We start from the raw sequence: 14,057 nt of genomic DNA, 5'->3' as shown, positions 1-14,057 counted from the left end.
AAAAGGATGACTTGGAAGCAAGGATTCGAAGAGGATAGGCACATGTACAAGAAACATGGCCGAGACCGGGAGACTAGTCTTGAGCTCCAAGTGAAGGCTCTAGTTGCGAAGGCGCTGGAGGAGCAAGGAATGTCTATGGAGCCACGTATATTAGTGACGCCACCGGGAGAACTGGCATTAGTTGGCAGCCCTCCGAAAGTTCCTAGCAGCCCAGGTTCCACTGCAGCCACAACCTCAGTCGATCTCATACAGGAACCTACTAGTTGCACCTTGGTGTTTCTCAGCGGCCGGCAGAACACTGTGATGGAGGTGGCAACAGGTGTTGCACATCCTCCCGGTGGCTTACACCACAATAATAACATACCGCCGGACTACACTAGGGTCGAGGTGCATATAGTGAAGCCCGAGTTCATGCAGTGGAGGATAGACTATGCAACTCCTGAGGGGCTGGTGTTACTCGGAGACGTTATGGGGCAATTCATCCTCTGGCACAAACGGGACATTATATTGACTACTTCTTCGCCGCCTCCCCCTCTCCCAAATTTGGAGCGAGTTGTTGAGGCCGGGGAGATATTTTCACCGTCTCGTGACCCCCACATTCCTGAGATGCCACATTCTTCCCCGCCTCCTATCGAGCATGTCCCTGATGAGATGCCACAACCTTCTCCAGCTCGTACCGGGCAAGTGCATCATGAGATGCCACAGTCTTCTCAACAAGCACAACCGATACATGAACAACGAGTGCCTCCTGAAGAAGGTGATGCACAAGAAGATGAGGACATGCCTGAATGGGAACTCCGAAAGAAGATTCCAATCCACATAAGGCAAGTTTATGTTCCGATCAAAGACGTCTCGTCGGTGTCCAAGTGGTATTCCCATGATCAGTTCAAGCCTAAAAACCAAGTTAAAAAAGTCCCATCACAGGGTTCTGAGGAGGCCGTCAGTAGCAAACTTCACCAAATTGCAAAGCAGTATCCAAATGTTGATGCCATCGAATGGTTAAAGGATTGCCCGAAAAAATATGAAAGAGGCAAGCCCTTCCTACCAAACCGGGACATCCAGCGCCTACCACTTGGAATGAGAAGGTTCCATGATTGGTACTTGCGTGTTCTCCCAACGAGCATAGATATCATACAAGCATGCTTTCCCACCGGCATATTTGGAAGCCCAGCCGGGAAAATTGTCTTTGACTTCAATGACATGCACACATGCTTTCACCTGGGAGAAATAGAGATGAATCTAATTCGCATGTGGTGCCTGTAAGTCCTTGTCCTCCCAATATGATATGAATGTAATCTTTGAATTTTGTTGTAACTAACCCACGCCGTGATTTGTAGAATGCAAGTGCACATTGTCAAACAAATGCCAAGTGTGAAAGCCGGGTATGTAGACCCTCAAGCTATAGCCCAAACAAATTTTAATTACCCTAAATGGTGGACACTGGATGCCAAAGAGCTAGCAGCTGCAAAGACTCTTCGGGAGAAAGAGCGCATCCGTAGTGCGAAGCTAAGGGAAGAGTCCCTTAAGGTTGCGGCATACATTGCTCTGGCTTTCAAAAATCTCCAACAACACTCTACTATATGGCTACCATACAACTTCGAGTAAGTTCAACTATAACTTAAAGCTATGTTCGATATATTTTATTCGATGTAAAAGAGCTTATCTAGTTCTATGATTAAATCCATGCAGCAACCACTGGATTTGTATAGCCGTCGATGTCGGGAAGAGCATGGCATGGGTCTTTGATTCAATAGATAAGGACCCGGCGACATACAAAGACTTCATATCGATTCTCAAGACGTATACATATCGACAATCCTCATTAGCTTATATGTCTGTATACATACTTGTAACGTTCACTTATGCATGCTAACAAGTTGTATTTGCTAAAATAATTCGAACAGGGCATTTAGGTTCTATGTCTCTCATCATCACGGAAGGCATGATCCAGCGAGGAAGGAAAAGCTGGCTATAAAAACACTATGTGCGGTAAGTGTAACTTACTTCTTCAGTACTCCGTTACATGGCTGTCAAAAGCATTACCTAATATTTTCATATGCAAAACACACAGTGCCCCAAGTAGAGGTCTGGGAGTGTACATTGTGGATACTATATATGTTCTATGATGAGTAACACCGGTGCCTACAGGAGACACCCCTTAAGGGTAAGTTTGAACCTCTTCACCCGTAGTATAAAAACTCCATAAATGGTATGAAATACTAAACTGAAACTTGTTTTCTTGTAGTGGAGAGAAGAGAAAGGAATGGAAAGAGACCCATACAAGGATGACCAACTCTTAGAGCTCGTCGGTGACCTTTGCAACTTCATATTGGACCAGATTGTACACGTCAGAGGCGCCTACCATGATCGAGAGTCTGACTTAGGTACAAATCCTCAGTACCAACACCTTCGTGAGACTGAAAGACTAGCTCTAGGACGTTGATAACAATGTGTATGAAATTTGTATATTTAATGATGGATTGTATATATATATATCATTACGAATTGGACTTGTAATTGTACTTTATATAATACTATTGTGCTTGTAGTCGCGTTCGGAACGTTGGTCGCGTGGCGTTCGGCAACGCGAATGCGGTTCGGAACGTTGGTCGCGGGGCGTTCGGCAACGCGGATGCTGGATGGAATACGCAGAAACAAACAGTTCTGGTCGAATTTGAATTGTAAATTTGAATTTTTTTTGGTGGGAAAACATACTGTAGGGGCGGTTCTAGATTGAACTGCCCCTACAAACAGGTATTATAGAGGCGACTGGCACTACAGCCGCCCCTACAAATAGATTTGTAGGGGCGGTTGGTTCTTGAGCCGCCCCTAGAAATAGATTTGTAGGGGCGGTTCGTAATACCAGCCGCCCCTACAAATCGATTTGTAGGGGCGACTCAATCACCAACCGCCCCCATAAATCGATTTGTAGGGGCGGCCTGGGAACCGTCCCTACAAATACATGATTTATAGAGACGGTTCGGTAGGAGCGGCTGGCCAAACCGCCCCTACAAAGGGTTACCAGCCGCCCCTAAAAATGCTTTTTGTAGTAGTGCGTCTCCGCCGGCATCTGATTTGGAGCCATGGTGAATGATAGCTACGTGACGACGACACGAGACGTTCTTCAAAAGCTGCTAGCTAGCTAGGTGCCTAACTAAATTTGGATACGTTTTATGGGGCACGTATGCGCGCATAACGTACGAAAGAAGAAAAGTACCAGGTGGTGTCTTTAGCTTTGCAAAATCTTTTTCGTGTCATCAAGGTCTCCGATCATGGCAGGAAACAATATGCTCCAGTTGTATACTACACATGATGTTGTCTCATTTTAGACAGACCAGGGACCGCAAACAAGATTATTCTTACATTACACCGAGGTCTAATCCTGTTCGTTGCTTTTATGTAGGGACGACTGTCTACCTGGGATTCGCATGCATATTTCATAGTGTGAGTCAAACTCTTCACTGATGCGTTCTTTTTTTTTTGAACGCTGGAAGATGATCAAATTCGCAGCAGCTTCACGAAATGTAATCGTGTCGTCATTGCTTCACCACCTTCGTCGTTTGTATTCCTTCTCAGATCATATACGTACTTGATTAATTGAACATGCTTTCTGCTGCTAAATCTTATATATAACATTAGAAATATTCAGGGACTGCCGAGCATAACGACGATTGCCAATACAGATGTGGAAATGGAGAAAAATCATATAATCCTCTTTGCAATTATTAAAACTGATGAAATTGAAACCCATCTTCTGGCTAGTGTCCTTTTCTTAAGCTAGGGGGATGAGACTCAGACCAGATTCTGGAAGGCCTATGATTGAGCAAAGCAGAGTTGCACTTATTAAAACTCAATATCCTTGCCTTCACAGTGTAGCATGTTTAAAGTAAAAAAGACTAAAAGGGTTATTATTTGTGGTTGATATATATAACTATATAAGGGTACCCCAACTCTTTAAATGGACTCAAATAAAACTAGAAATTGTTTCTTTCCCATTTAGGGGTCATTTCGAAGGAAGAAACGGTTCTGATTCTCTAGTGAAATTGGAGAATCGCTGCCAAACAGCCGGACAACAGAAACGTCTCAAGGAGAATCGCTCCAGAATGCTTCTTGTTTTTGCAATGCTCGATCGAATCGGCAAAAGACTGGTTTCGCATGTGAACCACTTCGGTTTCTTTTCCTCCTATTCTAACAATTATATGTTTTCAGTTATAATCTTTTTTATGCAGCTAGCTGAAATGGGATGTATTTGAGTTGTTCTTTGCCCATAAAGTTTGGATTTTTTAAGCATATCTTTATTTATATGATTTTTAAAGAAAAATATATATTTCTTGTGGATCATAATCCAGTCCACCAACTAAAGAGTCTCATAAAGTGATTCTGATTCATCACTAAGACTCCTATGGAAACTTTGATAAAATTCAAAGCCATCGATTAGTATTTCAAAGCTGTTCATAGGCTTAGGGTGAGTGTGGATACATGTACATGGACGTTTGCGTTTATACCTTGATTGAAAAAATGACCCCCTTTATTTTCAAAGAACTCAATGGTCTTTGCTATATAAAAACATTGTATTCTTTTAAGCAAAATAATGAACAATTAACAAGCGCATGGGAGCGAAGAACATAGTCAGTCCGGGAAGAGGAAGGCATGAGGTGTGTTGGATCAAAATCAAACGGTTCACATGAGTTTACTAAGAAGATAAAAAACAATTCACCCATGTATTTTTGAGGAACAAGTATATCTTTTTTTACAATGAAAATATCGTTGGAGTCTGGTTTTGTCCATTGAACTAAAAAGTCATACTTTTTGATGCACCACTTATAGTCGTTTGGATCTTTTTTGTTCTTTTTATAGTGTTTTATTGCTTGCTATTGCACCCGTTATGAAGTTGTCGACTAAAGATGCTCGGCAGTCCACCGAGAGGGCTACCCACGATGGTAGATTGATGATTAGAGGTGCGCGTGATTAGGAACCGGATGGTAACAGAGATACAAGACACAAGATTTATACAGGTTCAGGCCGTCAAGATAACGTAAAACCTTACGTCATGTGCTATATTGGTTTGTATTGATGAGAGAACCCTAGGCGAAGCCCAGAATCTATATCTGCATGTTGACTAGGGGACCCCTGCCCCTCTTTATATACTCTAGAGGGGTAGGGTTACAAAGAAAGTATCCTAGAAGGTTATATGGTAGGATTACAATATCTATAAGAGTCTTAATAAATCATATCTTCTAGGTGCCTTGCGGTGTACGCCGACCAGAGTCGTGCGCCGCAAGTATCGATGTCGTGGGCTGGACCATCCGTGATGGTGCGACCATGTCTTGCGCCGTGGGTATCCGGGGTCGTACCCCCACGACTAGTCCTTGAGCGCCTTGTATCCGCTTGGCGACGATGTCTTGATCAAGTCCGAGAAGTCCAGCATGAAGTCGATCAGCCTAATTGATGACCTGGGCGGTGAAAATTGAAGCCGGCCAATTTAACTAGTGACCAGCGCAGTGAAAATCGAAGCCGGCCAGTTAAACCGGTGACCTGAACGGTGAAAGCGTAACCAACCAGTTTTAACCGGTGACTTGAGCGGTGAAAGTTGTAGCTGACTAGTTTAACTGGTAAGCAGATCTCGGACTTAGCCAAGTAAGGCTTGCCAGAAGGATGTAAGGGGCTCAAGATAAAATTTAAAAATTCTTCCCCTTAGGAGAAGTGTAGCCACTTATACTCTGTTTGCGAGGTCAGATGGCTATCATCCATGACTTAGTCAATAAGAAGGGTAAATTAGGAAAAAAGTACTACATTGACCGCTAGGTGAAGTGTAGCCATTTAGTCCCCAAGCCTGCTAGAAGAAGAAGAATAAATCTTGTAGCAGGGTCAAAAAGAAATAAGTCTGAAAGCTTGCCAACGTCATCTATCATGTGCGTATCGAGACCCCGGACGTGCTGCCCAAGATCAGCACCCTGATCCAAATAGCATGGAGCAACTTGATAGCACATCGATGAGATGTAGCAAGATCTGACCATCAAGAGAGTCCCCAGTTTAGAGTCCCCAGTTTAGCTGGCAACTTTTGCACGAAGAATCCGAATGTCGAGGAGTCCCCAGCTTAGCTGGTAAGCCCCCAGCGTAGCTGACGATGAAAACCAAGCAACGAGCAATCTGACCAACTGGTCGGCAATGAAGTGAGCGTCAAGCATAAATGAGCACCGAGAAGTCCGATCAACTGATCGGCGGTGTGGTGAGCACCGAGTAGAAGTGAGCGCCGAACAGTCCCATAGTCATCTGTTACCCATCCGGGATTTTTATCAAAATAATAAAAATAAACAAGCGCAAGTACATGTCGTACTCAACAAGTGTAACACAGGGTTCATGAGGCTCAAAAGGCTTGACACAGGTTTAACAGCGTTCAACTTTTAATTATCACAATTTTAGCTCAAGAGTAGCAACAAGTTGTTTCAATTCTCAATGCAAAACACATGATCAAATGTAAACATGATTAATGAATAGCATAAACAAATAATACTTAGTGTTCCTCTATTCTGTAAATATTCCAAGGCCACTCATGACAGTGAGCACGGCTGATATACTAGTTTTACACTCTACAGAGGTTGTACAATTTCACTGTGAGTCGTGATACCCATATGCCCAGATTAATTACTCCCAAAACACTTCTAAGGTGAGCAGGCAGAGGTCACTATGAAGCATTTCAAAGGTTCGTCTAACAAGTTAGGGCCATTAGATTCACTCGGCAAACAGATGTAGAGCCCCCCTTCCTGATGGCACATTGACACGCAACCTATACACATGAGGATAGAGGCCGCTCTATACCCGATTCGGCAAGCCATTCTTACACCAATGAAGGTAACCACTAACAAGTTAGAAAATGTCCTCATACTGAGCTAAAGCCAGAGCCATGTAGCCCTCACAGCTATACTGTAAGTCCTGGATGATCACTTACAGATAAGTCCTTAGGGAGAGGAATCTGAAGCATTTAGAAAGTAGCTAAACATTCCAGCCCCATGTTTGCATGTTGCTAAAAAGTCATATTTTAATGTTTATTGCATATACCCTTAATCAAGTTACAAGATCATGGTTTAATTGAGCTCTAGCAAAGGTACCCAAATGCATAACCCAAGGTGACAAGGTAATAGTTTAATTCTAGGGAACCCCTATCAAGGTGACACATGCAACATGAATTTAATGAATTAAATTGAATTGGAAACAAGGATGATCCCATGCTATACTTGCCTTGAGCAAAGTACTCCTGCTGGTCCTGCTCGTCAAAGTTGTACCCTTGATCTCCCACGAACTGCTCACCGTCTATACTCGATAACCACAGCAACATACAAGCATCCAGGAGCAATCATGCAAAGCAAACAAAGCTATAGATTAGAACAGTACACCAACAATAAAGAATCAAGATGAAAAGTTTGGAAAATGAATCTACGTCTCGCTACGAACACAAAGAAGCGAAGATCACAAAAATCGGATCTAAAACGGAAAAGGTTATGGATTAAACAAGTTTTCTTATAGCAAAATAATAAATTAAATCTAACCTCGAATTTTAAAAGTTGGAAACCTACTTTACAGTAATATAAACATGTAGATTCCTCAATTATGAACCTAACACAACTTGAACGGATCAAATCGGAGTTAAAACGAAGATTTTATGGCTAAAACAAGTCGAGTGGCAAAACTGTAAATACCTGAAAACGTATTTTCAATCTAACCGAAACAAAATACGCTTTCAAAAGGAGAAAACAAAATCTGTAAATACGCTTTGGACTGCAGGTTAGGTCCGAAATAATTGTATGGGCGTATTTGAAAGATTAGCAGCGAAGGGGTATCTCCGATTTTGGGCCATTGGATTAGATCTGTACGGTTGAGATTCGATCCGGCGGGGAGAGAGAGGGAAATCGGCCGGAACAGTGCCGGCGCAGAGCTTCCGATGGCGGCGCCATTGCCGGCTTCTGGAGCACGCGGTTCTCGGCCTCCAGTGCATGATTCGACGAAAGAAAAGTTCAAGAGGGTAGAGGAGGGAGTGGGGAACTCACCCAAACCGGAATAGGCGAGCGAGAAGCAGCGACGGCGTCGCGGCGCTCGGTGGATGGCGGCTGTCGCGGCGGCGCTAGAGCGAGGTGCGGCTGCGGCTTGCATGGGTGAAAAATGGAGCGACAGATGAGATGGGAAGGCCGAGGAGGCGCGGCGCTATTTATGGGGCCAGATTCTTGGGAGTCATGGCATCATGGGGTCATGGCAGCACCGGACTCGACATCGGTGCGGAGGAAGGACTCCGGCTGGAACACGAGCAAGAGGAAAGAGGCGGGTCTGACTAGCGGGCCTGGATGGTCAGTGGCAGAGGAAGGCACGTGGTCAGTGGGAGCGGGCGCTGGAAGGGAATGGGCCGGTGGAACTGGGCTGCTGCAGCGCGCAAGAGAGAAAGGCCGAGCTGGCTTCGGCCCGAGCAGAAGAAAAACCAGAGGACCAGCTGGGCTGAAAGGAGAAAGGAGAGGGAGCTGGCCCAGTGAGAGAACAAGGCTGACTGGGCCAAAACTGAGAGAGGGAGGAAGAGAGGAGTAAATTTCTTCTTCTTTTTTTTGGACATATTTTCCAAAGCAAATTCAAAACGATTTAGAATCCGACTTCACACCAAACAATTCAAAAGAACATGAAGCGGCATGAATGCACATACATGATTGCTATTTTAATTTGATAACTTTATTATTTTTCCTAGGTCCAAGTTCCCACAAAATGCTTAATTAACCAATTTTCTCCTATTTCAAAATGTGCAAAATTTAGGGTGTTACAATTCTACCCCCCTTAAAATGAATCTCGTCCCCGAGATTCTGACGATGCTTACTCAAATAACTGTGGGTATATTTTCCTCAGATCCTCTTCTCTTTCCCAAGTAGCATCGTCTTCTGTATACCGATTCCACTGAACCTTACACATCTTTATAACTCGTCTCCTTGTAACTCTTTCTGCCGTCTCCAAAATCCTTACCGGAAACTCCTCATATGTAAGATCTTCCTTAATGGTAAGCTCCTCTAACGGTATCTGCTCCTTAGGCACATGCAAACACTTCTTTAACTGAGACACATGGAACACATCGTGCACACCTGACAAACTCTCAGGCAATTCCAACTGATAAGCCACTTCACCACGTCTCTCTAAAATCTTGAAAGGTCCAATATACCTTGGTGCCAACTTTCCCTTCATGTTAAACCTTCTCACACTTCTCGTAGGTGACACTTTCAAGTATACATAATCACCCACTTCGAAAACCAATTCTCTTCTTCTAGTGTCAGCATAACTCTTCTATCGAGACTGAGCCACTCTCAAGTTATCTCTGATCATCCTTACTTGCTCTTCTGCGTCTCTCAAAACATCTGGTCCGAACACTTGAGTTTCCCTCGTTTGATTCCAAAACAACAGGGTCCAGCACTTTTGTCCATACAAAGCTTCGATAGGTGCCATATTGAGACTTTTCTAATAACTGTTGTTGTACGAGAACTCTGCATAAGGAAAACTCTTGTCCCAACTTGTACCATACTGCAATGCACAAGCCCTCAACATATCCTCTAATATCTAATTAATTCTCTCAGTTTGCCCATCTGTCTGAGGATGATATGTTGTACTAAAATTCAATTTGGTTCCCAATGAACTATGTACTTGCTGCTAAAAATGAGATGTAAATTGGGTACCTCGATCAAACACAATTTTCTTGGGAACTCCATGTAGACAAACTATCCTCTCCATATATAACGCAGCCAATTGGGGGCTAGTATAGGTAGTCTTGACCGATAAGAAGTGAGCAACCTTAGTTAATCGATCTACTATTACCCAAATTGAATCATAACATCTCTGAGTACATGGTAACCCAACAATAAAGTCCATACCAACTTCTTCCCACTTCCACTCAGGTATCTTCATTGGTTGTAGCAAACCCGCAGGTCTTTGATGTTCAGCTTTGATTCTCTGACATGTATCACACAAAGCCACATATTCAGCAACATCTCTCTTCAATCCGTACCACCAATACTTCTCTTTCAAATCCAAATACATCTTGGTACTTCTAGGATGAATAGAGTATGCAAACTCATGTGCCTCACGAAGAATTGCCTCTCACATAGCCTTATCCTTAGGCACACATAACCTTTTCCCAAACCACAGGGTTCCATTGTCATCCATACGGAATCCTGATGCCTTACCAATCACTATGTTTTCCGCTATCTCTTTCAACTTTACATCTTGTAACTGTCCTTTACGTATTTCTTGCTCCAATTTAGGCTCCAACACCAACTCTACTGCATTAGTGACAAAGCCAAAATTTAGTTGCTCAAACACAGCACACAACTCACTTGACATCGATGTCACTTGCACCTCATTGGCATAACCCTTCCTGCTAAGAGCATCGGCAACAACATACGCCTTTCTAGGGTGATAGTGCACCTCCAGATCATAATCTTTGATCAACTCTAACCATCGACGATGTCTCATATTCAGATCTGTCTGAGTGAAAATGTACTTCAGACTCTTGTGATCAGTATAGATGTCACTCTTATGTCCAATGAGATAGTGCCTCCATATCTTCAAAGCATGAGCCACTGCTTCTAACTCCAAGTCATGAGTAGGATAATTTAGCTCATGCTTTCTCAACTGTCGGGATGCATAAGCCACTACTCTGCCTTCTTGCATAAGAACACATCCAAGTCCTTGATGAGATGCATCACAATAGATAGAAAAACTCTTGTTCAAATTAGGCAAAATCAATACTGGGGTTGTAGTCAACCTCTTCTTCAACTCTTTAAAATTAGCCCGACACTTCTCGGACCACACAAAAGTTGTCATAGGCTTGGCAAGCTTAGAGAAACCTCCAATAAACCTTCTATAGTATCCAGCTAATCCCAACAAACTACAAATCTCTCCCACATTTGTTGGTTGTTTCCAATTCAATACGTCTTTCACCTTGCTTGGATCCACTGTGATTCCACCATTAGAGACAACATGGCCTAGGAAAGAAACTTCCTTCAACCAGAATTCACACTTACTTCGCTTAGCATACAACTTGTGTTCTCTGAGCTTCTGCAAGACCAACCTCAAATGTTCAGCATGCTCTTCTTCTGTTTGGAGAATACCAATACATCATCGATGAATACCACCACAAACTCATCCAAAAATTCTATGAACACCTTATTCATCAAATACATAAAGTAGACAGGTGCATTGGTCAAACTAAATGACATCATAGTGTACTCATACAAACCATACCTTGTAGTAAAAGCTGTCTTGGGTGTGTTAGTTGCATGAATCTTCAATTGATGGTAACCAGAATGAAGATCAATCTTAGAGAAAATACAAGCACCTCTCAATTGATCAAACAAGTCATCAATTCTAGGCAACGGATACTTGTTCTTGATAGTAACCTCATTGAGTGACCGATAATCAACACACATTCTCTGAGTACCATCCTTCTTATCAACAAATATAACCGGTGCTCCCCAAGGTGATGAGCTAGGACGAATAAAACCTTTCTCCTGTAACTCCCTTATTTGTTTCTTAAGTTCTTCTAATTCATTAACCCCCATTCTATATGGACGCTTAGCTATAGGTGTAGTTCTAGGTAATAATTCAATAATAAACTCAATGTCACGGTCAGGTGGCATACCTGGCAAATCATCGGGGAACACATTCGGAAATTCATCCACGACTGGGTCCTCCATGTTGTCACTATCATCAAGCTGGTTCACTGTGGCTGTTAGTTGTGCTTGTATTACAACATCAACATTGATTCTTTCTCCATTTGGTGCGGTCACAACAACTACCTTCTCTTTACACTAGATCATTACCTATTGTTGCTTTACCCAATCCATACCCAGAATCACATCTATACCAGATGCTCTCAACACAATGGGACTCACTTTAAACTCTACCCCCTTAAGAATAAACTAGTCGGAAGACAACGATACGAAGCTTGCATACTTCCACCTGGTGAATTTACTAATATGGGATTTTGCATGGCACATAATGGTATGCTATGATTTCTAACAAATGCTTGCGATATGAATGAATGCGAAGCTCCAGAATCGAAAAGAACAGTGGCAGGGGTTGAGTTAACATTGAACGTACCGAGCATGACTTCTGGTTCTGGAAGCGCCGTCTCGGTAGACACATGGTTCACTTTTCCCTTATTGGGTGCTGGCTTCTGATAGTTGTTCTGCCTTTGGGGGGTTTGCTGATTAGGCTTCTCAGGGCAATTATAAGACAGGTAACCTTCTTTACCACAACGGAAGCACTTGCTGGGAGTGCTAGGGGCACTAGTCTTCATGGGAGTGTTGTTAGGCGCTCCCTGTCGTGGTGTCTGCTGACCACTCTATTGCTGAGGACGTTGATTGGCATTCTGCTGTTGGTTCTGGTTGCGCTGAGGATACTGACCACGATTCCACTGACTGGGTGGTACCTAGAACCTCTATTGAAAGCCTTGTTGAGGGTTGGTACGTGGACAAGTATTGCTCCTAGAGGCCTATCCCTGAAGCCTCCTCTTCTTGGCCTCCATCTCCTTGCTCTTGTTGTCAATAACAATAGCACGATTCACCAGTGTCTGAAAATTGGGGTAGGTATTGGACATAAGCTAGAGCTACAGACCATCATATAGACCTTTGAGAAAGTGGCGTTGCTTGTCAACATCATTAGCCACTTCATTTGGAGCATAACGTGACAACTGAGCAAACTTGTCACGACACTCAGCGACGGACATGGATCCCTGCTTCAGAGCTCTGAACTCCTCCTGCTCAAGCTCTATTAGTCCCTCTGGTATGTGGTAGGATCTGAAATTCTCTTTGAACTCCTGCCAGGTAACAGGAGGAGCATTGGTGGGACGTCTATACTCAAACGACTCCCACCAGTCTTGAGCTTCTCCCTGGAGCTATCCTGAAGCGTACAACACCTTCTGTTGATTATCACATTGTGCTATGTTGAGCTACCTCTCCACTGCACGAAGCCAATCATCTGCTTCCAGTGGATCAGTGGCACGAGAGAACACCGGTGGACGGCCCTTCAAGAATTCACCACGCTTATCACACGGTGCTCCACCACCATGTTGGTCCTACTGATTCTACACCAATGCTTGCATGAGCTGCGTCTAGACTGCCAAGAGTTGTTCAATAGTCGGTGGCGGTGGTGGTGGTGACGGATGTGGGGGAACACCCCCATGACCTCGGCCTCTTCCTCTTCCAGACATCTGCTATTAAATATTTAAAATTTAGAAATCTCCAAGTTAGAATACATTCTGAAAATTTTCTGGACAAGTCTCAACATCCGCAGCTCTGTAAAACAGTCATATCTCGAGTTCCAGAATTCCAAATAAGGCGTACTTTATATGGTTGGAATCTTAAGAAACTATCTACCACTTTTATTCAGACCACATTCCCAGATTCTGTCGTTAGGTTACTCAAAAACAGGATGCAACTGAAACTGTTTCTAGATTCCAGACTGCACAGAAACTTTAACTTGAAATAGAGATATCTCACGAACCAGATCAGATATGGGGGTGATTCCAGAGGCATTGGAAAGATACTTAAGTCTAGCTATTTCCACAAAAATTTCATAATTTTTGGTCATGTATATTTTAATTGGCATTGAGATAAGGATAGACCGCTCCGAAAAACAGATTCCGAGAGAAAAAGATATACCAACCCAACTATTTATTTATTGACCCAAACTTTAATATTCTTAACTATGGAACTTGCAGACATGCCCACAAAGTTCCAGCACACATTACAAAGATCCAACTCACATATAAACATAATAACAAATCAACTAAACACACCAATGTTCACACCGCACTAATAGACTCAACTTGACTCGTTCTACTATCGTTTTATTACATAGAAGGGACTCCAATGTCTATGGGTGATACTCATGGGGAAGCTTTCCATACATCTTTGGCAAGTTGAGGCACACCCTTTGTTCATCTATCACCTGTCGATGTCTCTTGATAGTTTTCTGCTGTGCCTTCAATTGAGCCTCCAGTCGGCGAATCTTTGCCACAGACTCATAGCCAAAGT

At 43.2% G+C, this 14,057-nt stretch overlaps 1 long non-coding RNA gene across 1 annotated transcript; it reads left to right on the top strand.

Annotated features, from left to right (window-relative positions):
• The first annotated feature begins 1,452 nt into the window (after window positions 1-1,452).
• LOC136521265 (uncharacterized) lies at window positions 1,453-1,989 on the top strand. Its single transcript, XR_010775519.1, has 3 exons — window positions 1,453-1,601; window positions 1,690-1,800; window positions 1,905-1,989. It is a non-coding gene; the product is annotated as an uncharacterized lncRNA (long non-coding RNA).
• Window positions 1,990-14,057: the final 12,068 nt, after the last annotated feature.

Source organism: Miscanthus floridulus, chromosome 18 (genome assembly GCF_019320115.1).
Source record: "Miscanthus floridulus cultivar M001 chromosome 18, ASM1932011v1, whole genome shotgun sequence".
NCBI lineage: Eukaryota > Viridiplantae > Streptophyta > Magnoliopsida > Poales > Poaceae > Miscanthus > Miscanthus floridulus.
The sequence above is the reverse complement of the archived record's forward strand: the minus strand, read 5'-3'. Positions and strand labels throughout refer to the sequence as shown.